Raw genomic sequence first — 12,421 nt, forward strand, 5'->3', positions numbered from 1 at the left:
AGCAGCACGCATTTAGAATCGCAGCATCACAGTGGTAAACGGTCAGAGGAGAGATAAGCGGTGAGCAAGAAGGGCATAAACATTCTTTCATGTATTTTAAGATCATTCATGTGAGATTTGTACTTGCATAAATAAAACAATAATGCATGAAAACACCGGAATTATTCATTTGTTTTTTTAACTCTCTTTTTATGCTTTTTTTGAGATGAGGGGCTAGATTTCAAGAAAAAAGGTGAAAACTTTATGAGAACAAAGTTGAAGGCTTAATATTACGAGATAATTCATAGTAAAGAGGTGAGAATAGTCTGTCAGCTTTTATGTGTCAAGTGAGTGTTTGACCTGAGGTTACAGGTTTAATCCAAAACACCTTATTTTCAAAGATTTTAGGAAATGAAATTGATGAAATGAAACCAGTTATGGGTCATAAGTTGTGTTCTGAAGCAGCAGCTGGAACACAGCGGGACTTTGTTTCCTACAGCTGAGCCAAACAGCAAAGTCATGGCATCATAAAGTGATTAAAGCTCAGTGGGGTGTATGAAAAAGATATGAAATGCAGCCAGAATCTACCTGTGGATGAGGCCAAGTTTAAAAAAGCTGCTGTTTCCTGCTCTTTATTGGAGAAGTTAATACGATGTTAACTTGCCAAAACAAGAAGTTCTCATTCTCGAGACCTCTTCTCTTGTAAAACCAACACAAACTACACTTCTAATAAAGCATGCATATCGACTTTGTGTGGCTTGTTTATAATGTTCAGAAGGCCAAAAATATTCTTTGTCTGTGTTCTTTATTAGCAGTTTAATGAATGTCTTGTGGGTGTGGTTTGGGCAGGTGGTAGGAGGCAGGGTTAGCACTGATGTCACACTAGGGGGGGGTTGGTGGTATTGGCTGAGTAATCGCTATTAGCTGCACCTGGGGGGAGAGCTGGGAAGGCCTTTGAGCTGATGCCATGAGGGTGACGCCGGAAACAAGACATTCTGAAGACAAAGGCCCAATCCCAATACCCCCCCTTGACCACTACCCCTTAGCCCTTGGCCCTACCCCTAGCCCTGGCCCACTACCCCTTGACCCTCAAAATGAAGCAACAAGGGGTAGGGGTAGAAATCTTTCCCTAGGAATTGGGACACCACTCACTATGTCACCGTGTTGGTTACATTCACGCATATGTAACTATTTTAAACAGGAAGCTGCGAGCCATCTACATTTCCAATCGGCATCTACAATGGAGTCTCATTCATCCTACCGATAGCGTTTGCTGTATTCATCATGCTTTGTTTGATGAATGACAGACGACAGGGGACCTGACCTGACGACGGTAACGTTAGCTATGTATGAACTTTTTTCCCAGTCTCTTGCTCAGTGGTAGTCATGGCGACATCTACCCCTCGCTGGCAAGTCAGCATCTGAAATCCCTCACTCCGAAGGGCTAGTTTCATACCCACTAACCCTTGCGGGAACGCGCAAATGTAGGGGTAGGGCTAAGGGTGGGTATTGGGACAAGAAAGCTTTTGACATGCCACCACGAATTATCTATGTAAATATCCATTCACTCTGATCAACCACGAAGAAGAGCAAGCTAGCCAATTTGTCTGATGGAACGGCACCCGTGGAGTGTGCAGCGCAGTCACCTGGTCTGAGCGAGCTCGTCGCAAGAAGCAAAAGTGGTGGCCTGGTTGTAATTCAACCACACACAGCCTCCAGATAGATAAGGTCACACTCACACAGGGACGTTCAGGCACTTTTGTTACGTCTAATGCAACACGTAGGGAGAGGCGCAAAGTTACGAGCTTGCTAGCCTTAGTTGATGAGGTTTCACCAGCCAGGTTTAGCTTAGCAGCATAACAGTCTAAGACATTCTTATGATTATTATTCAATTTGAAGACAACATCACCACTGGTAGGGTCCTTTAACCCACATTTGGTTTGCATTATCTTCCATGACTCAGGGAAAATACCTGAAATATTTTTGGTGTTTTTTTGTTTGTGTGTTTGTTTGTTTTGAAAGGACAGATAATATAAAGACAAATGAAATGTTTTTCTTACCCAGGACAAGTGGGAGTAAAACCCACAGATACGGTCGATTGTATGATTGTGATCCTTATTCAACCTTCTGTTTCCTTTCACTGTGCCCTTTTAAAATCTGTGTTTCTGTGAACAACCAAAGTCTTAAAGAGGCTCTATATGATATTCAGAGTGAATCTATGATTTAGAGCACTGGTTCCTAACTGGTGGGTCATGGTCCAAAGGTGAGTCATTTGAGGTCCATTTTAAATGGACCGCAAGTAACTCACCGTCAAGTTCCATTTCCTGTTGTAGAGTCAGTGACTAACAGACAGCTACTTAACAGAGACAGCAAACTAGCTTGACAACACAAGTATGACGCAGGATATATTCAACTGTGTGGAACTTGAACTAACCACTAAGGAGAAATCTGGATCCTGTGGCTGAACCAGTCGGGAACCATTGATTAAGAGCCTGATTTAGGTTGTCTGCACACAGTTCTTAACATGAAGTTGGCTGGTGAGCTAGCAGTTAACTGTGCTAACAGCCCGAACAGTGTTAGTGTAACAACAGCAACAGTGCTAACAGAGCTCACCGGGGTAAAACCAGAGAGTGGGTGCTACACTTCTGTGATGACACTGTCCTGATACCTGGTAGCATTGCAGAGATGGCGATTAGATAGCCAATGGGATGCACACACGGGGACATGCATGCATGGCACCGTCTACCACAGAAAAGAACAGAGAAGCTCGGATTACAACACACAGAGCTGCTCTATCCTCTGCTCAGGATGCCATTACTCTACTATAACTTTACATAGCAAATAGTGTTTGGCTGCTATATTAATGCTCTGGATGTCGTATACAGAACCTTTAAACTATGAAGCTATATTACTGCAATACTGGGGCGGCAGTAGCTCAGTCTACAGGGACTTGGTTTGGAAACCAGAGGGTCACCGCTTCAAGTCCCCGTACAGACCAAGCATGGAGCTTGGACTGGTAGCTGGAGAGGTGCCAGTTCACTTCCCGGACACTGCTGAGGTGCCCTTGAGCAAGGCACCAAACCCCCAACTGCTCAGGACGCCCATCCAAGGTAGCCCCCTCACACTCCTCTTTGTGCGTGTGTGTGTTTTGGGCCTGTGTGTATATGACAACAGTGTGAAAAAATGTTTAATTCCCCTCAGGGGTTAATAAAGTATTGCTGCTTCTTCTCTATGTCTATCTAATTAGTTTTCTTTTGCAGTGTTTGACCCATACACATATCAGTCCTTCTCTTTGAATCTCAGAATGATTCTCACCTTGACATCACTGTTGGTTCTTGCTGTTACTTCTGAAGAACTTCTGCAGAGGTTTTTTTCTTTATAAACTTGAGTTACTCTTTAAAGAATAAAACCTGTGCAAAAAGAAGTGTCCTGCCCTGGCACAGCACTTAAGCATTTTGTGGACATAGATCTGTCAGTGTGAGACTTAATGGTGGTTAGCGTTTTAATTGTTCCCTTACAGCACCATAAAAATTCTGTAGAACTACGGCAAACCTCTAAAGCAGTCCTTTACAGCACCATAAAGAATTGTGAACAATTTTCTGTCATGATACTGTGATAAAGAGCGTACATCTCTGCCTGACAGGCACCCTTTCAAAATCCCAGGACCCGCCGACCTGCTTTGAGGTCCCAAAAGTTTGCTTTATTGAATCTTACTCTGCTCAGCCTCTTAAAGAAAATGCCAATGTTGTGTTACAGGAAAATTGATTATTGCCACATAGCCCTCCACCTTTCTCATCCTCTTCAAAAGAAAGATGCAAAATGATAACAGATAGCCAGTTAATGAAGCGTGAATGATTAAAGAGCCCCGCAGGGAGAGGTTGTCAAACAGCAGACAGTAAACCCCTGTTTTTTATTTGTGTCATCCTCTGTTCACTTTCAGCTAGGGGCAGGAGGTACACAAAGAGAAGGAAGGAAGGAAGGAAGGGAGGGAGGTGTTGTGCAACGGGGTGAACTTGAAGGAGACCAGACAAATTTGCAAGAAAAACAAAATAATAAACTTAAAGAATAAGAGACAGGGTAAAAGAAAGTTTTATCTCACCACGAAAGAGCTCTAAAGTAGGAGGTTGGAGCAGAGTTATTAATTGTAGAGGCATATTTAAAAGACCCTGACAAGTGACCTGCTCTAATATGAAATCAGAATGGCATGAAAAACCAAAACATTATAATCTTCTCAGTTTAATGCGGGCCATTAGACCGCCACATTAAACCCCCACACACACTCACACTATTAACCTCAGCACACACCTCAGAAACACACCTACGATGACTCAGCTTTGCAACTCTGCAACTTTCTTTTAACTTTATGTCTGCAACCCTCCATCTCTCCTTCCTCCCTTTGATCAGGAACCCTCAGTAAACAGAGGCAGGATTTACATCAGTGGAGGCAAGCTGCTCTCATCACTTTGCTGTGCCAAGGCTTTTTTTTTCAGCAGAGCATTTGAGGCACCCAACATGGAGGAGAATTACATCAGCTCTTAGGGTGCAGCTTTTCTGTCAGCGAGACTATGACTGTGTCTCAGAGCCAGTAAATAATCCCTAAGTGCTCCTTATTTGACCTCAGATTGATTCGTTGGAAGTAAATCTCGCTGCCGTGCGCACGGAAAGGGAAAGCACCCTAATGAAAGTGTGAAAACAGTCTGTTGTAGCTTAGTAATTTAGTTTACGTCAACAAATCAAACATTAAGAAAACAATAAATCACTAAAACCTGCTTTGTAAATGGGGTTTATAGAAATGAATGCAATCCCCCCTGTGATATGGAGATTTTCAAATACCAGTGGCATTTCTCTCATGCTGTAGATCAAGCTGTTTATACAGCATGTTGTGTGGCTGCGATTTCAAGCCTCTTTAATTTCCTCACCATATAGGATCTTATTCACTTCGAAAATTCATCAAATATCCAGTTTACAGTTATTCTTCACAGGCCAAGTTTGCGATCTATCTCTGTAAATAAGACAGTTTCTCTTCTTCTCAAAAACATCGTTTTGCTGTAAGTGTTTAATCTTTTATCAGGTTTTGTAAGGCTTTAACTTTTATAATTGAAAATAAATCCTCTGATATTCCATCTTTTCATCTACCCTTCATTCATTCTGTTAAATCTTGTTCAGAGGTCACAGTGCGCAGACACATACAGCATATACCCAGACAAACCCAGTGAACCATGATGTATTATAGCTTGTGATGAAGTTTAAAGAAAAAGTTTGAAAAGTTTTTAGCTTTATTGAGAGTCAGATGAGGAGGTCAATGACACTAATGACTGTACAGTGACAATAAAGCTAATGCTATCAGCCATCGAACTTAGCTTAAAATCGGGAGAAAGCAGGGGGGTGGGGTTGCTTCTGGGCCCTAAAGTTTTCTCAGAGGCGCCAAATCTATGCTATTCCCTACAGAAATGTAATACAAATGAGTAAATGTTCTTTTTTATTGAGTTATTTTTTATTGAAGACCATATTTGCTTTGCATTGTTGGGGATCCTGTTTGTCTTTACAGCAGCCAAAATTACTATGGCATGGAATTAAATGCAGCAGATTTGTCAGCTGAACATCCATTCTATGAACTCTACTCCAGCACAGTGTAACACAAAAAGGTTTCAAGATCAATAAAGCTGTTCACACCAAATCCATACCCTACCTATGTTAGTGTCAGAATGTCAGAATGATGAAGACAGTTGCACAACAATTAAATACAAGATAGGATGTAGGCGCAAGATGGTGGTTATTTTTCTTGGCAACTCTCATGTGATGTACAGATTTTTAGGCATTCTCTTGGAGCAACACATTCTCACTCCGACCTCGTCACATATTGAGGTTTGGTCATGGACTTTCCACGTCCACATACGATGTGCAAGGTACCCTGGGTGCGTTGGTTGTTGATGTTCTTGGACACCGTGTCAAGTTCTGCCTATTACATGCATTGTCGTCTTTCAGGATACACTTCCGTTTTCACAGGAAATTCACTGTTTGCATACAGTATCTTTCAAAATAATTGCACTACATTGGTACAACACCGCAAATTGATGTTTTTTTTCCCTCAACAACAAACGCACGTGTTTGGGTTTAGGCAAAAAAACCAAAACCAAGCCAGCTGACATCTGGCTCCGCCCCTGCTTAGAATCAAGACTGTAAACAGGCAAAACAGTTCATCTGTCTCTGTTCAAAGTCAACATAATCCTACCAGCACCTCTTAAGATCCCATTAACACATTATATCTTGTTTGTTTAAACAGTACAAAAACTGAAGTGTAAAAGTAACAATTTGCCTGAAGAGTGCAGAAACAGATTTCATCTTAAAAATATCTTCTCTGAATTACATTTAGTGTGTGGAAAATTATAATTTTGAATGTGCCCGTGCAATCAGTGCTCACTGCAGGGCTTTTAAAATCCTCTTGATGAGAAGTGGTGAATGACAGCAGAGGAGTGAAGAAAATATGCAAATAAAAACGTGATGAAAACTTTGCATAAAAAAAAGAAATCCAAAAACCAGTTATCAGTATCACCTAATCAGCGATCCCCAGCAGTGTATCATCTTGATGATATCCTAAAAACAGGATTTTTGGCTTTTCATCTGCGTCGCTGATCCAAGCGCCTCTAAAACAGATGTGCCCCATTAATGTACAACGTTCAAACAGACTTTCACATAATGGGGGTCTCCTAATATAAATACTGTACGTGAACTACCAGTGCTATATAAAGAATGATCAGAATGTGTTCTTAGCAGAGCAGATGGTTGCAATTCTGCCAGCGCTAACTAGCGCCAAGCGATTATGTGTGATGATAAGTTGCTTCTCAGTTGAAAGCCTATCATTAGGGCTTTAATTAAAGCAGTAGCCAGGGCGGGTGACACTGTCTGCCACAGATTCCTTGTACCCATGGGGAAGGGAGAGGTGGGGAGGGGAGAGGGGGCGTCTCACACTCGCTCTCTTTCTGTCAGAGCCACGTGGTGCACATGTGTGCCACATGAATATCTTTTTCCCTTTCGTGTAAGTGGTTCGGTATACACAGCCTCAGCAGCACGCACGCAGATGGCAGTGTCTTAGACTGGGGGCAACCAGTGTCGCCTTGTGTGGTCGAACGTCTAGACTAAGTGGATGCCCGATGGCATTTATAAAGAGGATGGCTGAGGAGAGGAGGGCGATGGAGTGTCTTATGAATTAAAGCTGCCTTTCACTGTTGTTTGGACTGAAGAGCCTTTCAAACTCACCACAAACTCTTTTCCTCGCTACTGTGTCCAAAACTGCAAGTGCATAGTGATACTGATAGAATGCAATCACATATTTTGTGTCTGTAGCCCATTCTTTGCTGCTCTGTGTCCTCATGATAGGCAGCTCTCATTACAAAAAAATGACTTAAGCACTGCTCTGTGCATTTGACCCGAGTATAAAAACTAAGAAAAACAATAATGGCATCTGCACAAAGGACAAGTGAATAGTCTGGGCTCTGTGTGACTGGCCTAGTTTTTGAGGATGCAGATGGATTAATAAAACATGGCTGAGAATAGATGTTGTACCCCAGACATGATTGGAGAGTCAGAGGAGAACAAAGTCGCCTTTCAACACTGTAAATGTTTGGAGCTCAGGGTTTATAGGTGCCATAGACCCCCTGCACCATCCAGTGTAAACACATTAAAGTTTTAAGAGCTCAGTGGCTCAAGAGGCACAGTAACAATCATCATTTCAATTATTTCCTCAAATATATAATAGATATTGTAGTTTTGTGTCGACCCAAGCACATTAGAATTCACATGAAACAATGACTATGAAGGTTAAGTGCTGACTTTCAGCTTTAAGGTTGTTTGAGGTGTTCGTATTCGTATGGGAGCCGTTTGTATTCAGGTCCCTGGGCAGGAATATTCCCGACTGGGCGAATTCATCACAAGGCCTTAGTTTCACTGCATTTTTTCTTTCCGGCAGATGACCAAATTGAAGGCAAAAATTCCTGAACAAGCAAAAAGTAAAGATGAGAAGGCCTGACAGGGAAGTGTTTAATTGGGTATCTGTTGGTTGCAGACTTAAGCAGACCTAACAATGATGCTGTCTTCCAGTTATATCAATTTCATTTGATGTGGATATATCACCCTCAAATTGAATCAGACAGTAAGCACTTTAACCCCATAGGCATTGATTCATTACAAATTTAATGTCTCGGAGAACAGAGCCAAATGATAAAAATATGTCACAGTCCGATCACAGCGTTCACCCAGCCAAGTGAAAAAAAAAAAAAGCCGGTATCTTAAAATAATTGCTTTAGAGAAAGCGCATCACTTAATTCTGACCTTCTTTGTGTCTCCCTCTCTTTCTCTGCAACTCACTGTCTCTTAAAGAGCACTTTGAAAGCACCAGGCATCTGGCAGCACCCTTATTAAAAGAATATACAGTTAAATTGAATGCCATCAATACCACTAAACTGCAGGAGCTGTATAAAATGTCAATCAGCGTCCTTGAGAGGCTGGCCATCGACTGCCGCTGGAACGAGCTGATTTGAATGCTCCTTCACTTTGTTGGTGTCTCGGGATTTATGGAGGCGGGGAAGACAGTTGACTTTATATCAGACAAATTGAAAGTAAAAAACACTGCGAATAATGGTTCATCTCTTCTACCAACGGAAAGTCATTTATATAAGTGTCATTTTTGCAGAACATCCAGAGCAGGTTGGGGATCTTTTTGCTCAATAACTGCCAGAAACAATCACACTGTTGTGTTTTTTATCTGCAGCTGGCCTCGCTGATGCAGACTGCAAAATCACTCACAACAATAAAGACGAAAATGTTTAAAAAACAAAGTCAGGTAATTTCTTCCATGAATTTTCCATGAATTCTCTGCTCTCCTAAGAATATTAAAGGAATACTTCACCCTCAAAATGATAGTTTGTGTATGAACACACATTCATATTCACTCAAACCTTACTATTTACCTGGTACCTGGTCTGAACTCTACTCAGTGAAATGCAAGAGCAGAGTTCAAACACATGAGCTTGCCCAGGTGCATTTCTCATTTACAGAAGTGTTTTAAATGGTAGGGTTTTAGCAAGAATGCATGTGTTTGGGAAGAGCATTCAAGTGGATAAATGAGACTTAGATTATACTGTGTAAGTTGTGTGAGAGTTTGTAAACAGATGTTTTGATATGATTTTTCTGTTGTTAAACACGAACCCCCCTTTATTCCAATACATCAAGAAATGTATCCGTTTTTTTTTTCCCATGAAGTTGACGTAACATGGGGTGAGTAGCTGATATACTAACTAACTAATAACTGATCATTTTGTTGGTGAAGCGTTCCTGTAAGATGAAGCTAAATGTTGATTTATTAGCATTGTTAGTTAGTTTCCTCCAGAGTTGCTCCTAATATCTAGATTTGGATGTGAAGATACGGGTTAGTGCAGTTCGGAGTTTACTTTACATTTAAACCTATGGACAAAAGAACCAAGTCCTAACATAAAATAAAATAAAGTAAAAAAAAAATAAATAAATAAAATTAAGTAAAGTAAAGTAAAGTGAAATTAAACTAAGTTGAATTAAATTAAATTAAATTAAACTGAATTTAATAATAATGAAATAAAAATAAAGTAAAATTAAATTCAGTTAAATTAAATTAAATTGAATTAAGTAAAATAATTAAATTAAATTAAATCAAATTAAATTAAATTGAATAATAAAATAAAATGAAATAGCTAAACAGATGCAGGAAAATGTATGAACATTGTAAGATAGCATTATAAAAAAATATGTATAGGAACTTAATTCCTTTTTTCATGCCAAAATACCTGTTGACTTTAGTAAAAATATGGACACACTCTGGAGTCGACCCTGAAAATCCTGTTTCCATACGTATATGTAGCTGAAAAAAGCTACAGTAAGGTATAACACAAAGTTAACCCGATCCTTTACTGAAACAAAGTCTGATTGATGGATGTCATTTCAGACACTTTGGGTGTGTTAAGTCCGATGGAGCAAGCTATCCAAACACCTCGAGCTGTTTGAATTAATGTCGTACAACACAGTAACCACAGGGAGAAAATGAAGATGGATGACCCGGCTATGAAAAACACTCCACGGTCAAAGGTCACACATCACCTCACATATGACTCTTTCAACCCATAATCCAGTGCGCCAGACTCAGTGCAAACACAACCTCTTTTGAAGTGTTCAAACATGCACATATTCAGTACACATTCAAAGCTTCTTGTCTGCCCCAAAGCCAGAGGAATATTTACTGACATCTCAGCAGAGGCAAACAAAATATTTTACATCTTTTAAATCCAATTGCAGGTAATGCAGTCATGATGATCATCTCTGCCATTACCGCTGCTGCTCCTGAAATGAAATCTCAAACTCATCTCGTCCCCTATTAGCTGTGCATTACATTACAGTCTAGGGAACGTCAAGGCAACATGTGTAGACTCGATCCGCTCTCCTCCTTGACACGCAGAATTAATTTGTGGCGATAGCTACAAAGTTGCAATTTCCTGTAATTTGCTAGGAAGGGACATTCTGCTGGGGACTCTGCCGGGAGAAGTCAGCCTTCACTTGTTCTCCCTCTGCCCTCTCCTCTTTCTTTATTTGTCCCTTTTTTCCCCCCGTCACTTTCTCCGTGACCCTCGCTAAATGCAGTATAGACAATTACCGTCTCGAGCCTGGTGATATGAAGCCCAGAAATGTCCCACTGAGTATGATTCTGTTCTCCAAATGGCCGTGATATTGTGGTGATTTCCTGGCTTTTAGCAGAGTGCTTCATATTTACAGTGCACTTTCTGAGCTCAATGAATAAATATTGTTAAATTCTGCCTTATGATACTGTTGTGGACTATTATTGCAAACTGCAGTAGCTTGCTACAGAGGATGGATGGTGACTTTGTTACAGTAAGCACAGTTAGAGTATAGTTCAAAGGCACACTTGTTTCCATTTCAAAGTGTATGTGCAAGATGCTTCTGTACTTCCATACATGCTTTGCTCAAAGCTTTTTTATGAACACCGTCCTTTCTATAGCAAAGTGGAGACTTATAAGGTATTTCTTTATAGCCAAAGCTTCACATTTTTCCCTTGTAGCTCGGCACACAAAGATGAAACTAAATAATTCATGTGCTACATTTGTACTGAAGGTGTATCATCCTATGAAACGCTCGGTTTGTTCTCCAAACTGGCTGAAATTGTGTTGTCAGCACAGCCAGATTGGACCATAAGTGCTTACGTCTGCTTACTGTGTACGGCTCCACCCGACTAAAAGAGTCCCCCTCTTCCACAAAACAAACACTCCCCCATGTGTCCGTTCATCATCACAAATACCCCTCCGTCACAGGAATGGGAAGCACATCATGGGTCGCTTGAGTTATGGCCCTTCCTGTGAAAACAGAGTAGAAGTGTGTGTCCTGCAATGGATATTCAGTGAAAAGAAACAATAATAAAATGGTCGGTGTTTTGCTGACACATCTGCAACGGGTTGCTACGCTGCCAACTGGCAGCTATGACGATGATGACATATTGACAGAGGCTCCACGGGGACACTCCCAACTCCATCGCTTTGTTGGGCTCGGGGCAAGAGATTTCTGCTTTGGGGTTTCGTCGGGGGAAATCTAGACGAGGTTGATGACGCCTGCGGGCCTCTTGGATGAGGATGGATGAGGACATTTGGCTGTCAGCAGTGAGGAGGCCTATCTGGTTCTGTCAGGAGCCCACAAGGGAGAGAGAAGACACAAGGGGCCTGGTCTCAATAGGCAAATGTAGCTTTCTTCACAATCATCCCTCGTCATCCCTCGTCTTTCACTGGAATTTGTGGTATTTTTGTCTCTATGTTGCTTCTTAATGCCAAGATGTCTTTATTTCTGAGAGACATGAATCTTTTTTTTTCAGTCATCGATTGCTTTAGAGCAGAGGGTGCTTGCCGTTTCTCCCTGAACTCTAGTGTCTTTAACAAATCGTGCTATTTTTTCAGAGGTGGTAGGAACAAGTAGAGGTGCCGAGGGAGCCACTTTAGATGATTTGGAAGAACGTATAAGAGCCCTGTGTGAGACGGTCATTGATTTAACTGTCTTTCTCTGCCTGTCTGTGTTGTTCAGGGCCTTCAGGGCAGCAGTCTGGTATCCCACAACAAACACACTATGGGGGGTGAGCAATCCACAGCCCAGTCCACAGGGTGCTTTATCAATCAATATGACCTTCTGCTGGAGCACTGATTTTTCTCATCGTCTTTGCCTTCACCCTCCAGCATCTTTAGCCCCACTGACTACACTGCGGGGTATCGTCGGCTCTCAGCACCCACAGAGCTGAGGTGATCTCATTATCTGGGTACACTTTAAGAAGATGGCAGTGGGTTAACATAATGATGATGTGAGGTACTCCAGCTTGTCTGTAGGATTCAGCGCAGCCGGGAGTATAGTATATTTGCAGTGCACT

Source organism: Epinephelus fuscoguttatus, linkage group LG13, assembly GCF_011397635.1.
Source record: "Epinephelus fuscoguttatus linkage group LG13, E.fuscoguttatus.final_Chr_v1".
Taxonomy (NCBI): Eukaryota; Metazoa; Chordata; class Actinopteri; order Perciformes; family Serranidae; genus Epinephelus; species Epinephelus fuscoguttatus.